The 2,012-nt window shown below is 36.6% G+C and overlaps 1 pseudogene; it reads right to left on the bottom strand.

Annotated features, from left to right (window-relative positions):
* Positions 1-629: 629 nt before the first annotated feature.
* LOC128565852 (olfactory receptor 52E6-like) lies at positions 630-1,571 on the bottom strand (annotated as a pseudogene).
* Between the last annotated feature and the right edge of the window lie 441 nt (positions 1,572-2,012).

Raw genomic sequence — 2,012 nt, 5'->3', positions numbered from 1 at the left:
CTATGCCTCCTTCTTTATAAACACAGGGGAAATATATTAGCTACTAAATAGAATTACAGTGAGCATAATATGAATGTGTATAAAATAAATCTATCAATCTCTCCTTATATATGTCTGTATATGTGTACATGTTTGTGTAAAATGCATTTATAATAGGTTGATAAAATCCTCTATTAGGTTAAGCTATTATTATTAAGAAGTGTGGAAGCCACTTATCCTATTTATAATCATTTTAATTAGCAATGTTGTTGTGTATTTTGACCACCCTGAAATAAGAGAAAATGATTAAAATTTAGCAAGATACTTGGCTTAAATTATTACTTCTTACTAAACATAGAATATGAATAAAACACATGACATTCCCAAACATAAATATGCTCATTAGAAAAGTAGTAATATATACTTTCCAGGTCTGTCTTAAGGATCGAGCATAGAAACAAAAGACGTCGGCATAGTAGGAATTCTCATTATTACATTTAAAGACAGAAGCTTCAATTCACAAATGATGTTACCACTTACAATGTTCCCCCTCTGTCTTTCTCCTTTTTACTGGATTTAATATGAGATAATTCTACTTTTAACAATGGAAAAGCATGAATTCTAAGTCAAACCTTTCAACCTCCAAGTGGCTAGTGATCTGTCTTGAGGAAAAACCCTAATACTTGCTCCTGAATCTGCTTGGTCCTGACCCTATAGATTATAGGATTAAGAGCTGGTGGGAAAACCACATATAGATTGGCCAAAAAAATGTGGATATATTGAGGGATATTATGACCAAAATGATGTGTGAAGAAAGAGAAAAATGCTGGTGTGAAAAATGCTAAGATAACTCCTATGTGGGAGCCACAGGTATTGAGAGCTTTGAGTCAAGCTTCCCAGGAAGGCAGGCAGAACACAGTATGAAGGATTCTAACATAGCAAAGAATAATAAGGAGCACATCTAATAGTAAGAGAGAAATGTTTCCAAGGCCAAACATAATGTTCACTTTGATGCTGGCACACGCCAGACAGGCAATGCCCATGTGCTCACAGTAAGCATGAGGAACGATATGGTGCCTACACAAGGGCAGCCTCAGGAGCAGAAACACCAGTGGAACCACCATGTACAGGCTCCGCAGGATAGCAATGCCTGCAATGAGGCAGATGACTTTGCTGGTGAGGATCATCGTGTACCAAAGGGGTTTGCAAATGGCAATGTAGCAGTCAAAGGCCATGGCTACCAATACAACACTCTCCATGGCGGTGAAGAAGTGGATGAAGAACATCTGAGAAAGGTAGCCTCCAAAAGATATTTCCTTGAGACTGAATCAGAATATGCCCAGCATTTTGGAGATGGTGGCCGTGGACAAGTCCAGGTCAATGGAATCCAACATGGCTAGGAAGTAGTTCATGGAGAGTGTGCTCAGTCTGGATCACAAACAAGATAGCAACATTCCCCAGAAATGCAATGATATATACGAAAAAAAAAAAGGGAATCCAATCGAGACGTGTATGTTTTCTAATTCTGGGATACCCAGCAGCAGGAATGAAGAAGGATGAAATCAGGTGTCATTAGGCAAAAACATTCTTTCTGTCACAAATATCTCTTGCCCACACCAGAAACGATTATTGACTTTCCATTAGTGATTCTTTTTCTACTTGTTCTTTTCTCCAAATACCTAGTCAAATGCAAAATAACATTTTAATCTGCATTTATTTCTATTCTTGAAGAAGGTAAAACCCTTTTCTCAGTTTCTGTTAGCCTTTCCTGAACATCATGTCACCTAGAATAGCTTTACTCTACTGTTATTTAACAGTTAACTGTTAACTGTTAACTCTATTTGTTATTTATGAAATAACAAAGACTGATATAAAGAAGATTTGGCAACACACTATCACCTGCCCAATGTAAATTTAAAACCTAGAATGTTGTATATAGGAACAAATTGGGAAAATAAAGCCCTAGAGCCTCTGTATATGGTAGAGTTACACACATTTTTTTAATGTTCATAGTAATTTCTTTAGTTTGGATA

The sequence above is a fragment of the Nycticebus coucang genome, chromosome 14, assembly GCF_027406575.1.
Source record: "Nycticebus coucang isolate mNycCou1 chromosome 14, mNycCou1.pri, whole genome shotgun sequence".
In the NCBI taxonomy this organism is placed as follows: domain Eukaryota; kingdom Metazoa; phylum Chordata; class Mammalia; order Primates; family Lorisidae; genus Nycticebus; species Nycticebus coucang.
Note: the sequence above shows the minus strand (reverse complement) of the source record. Positions and strands in the feature narration are given on the sequence as shown.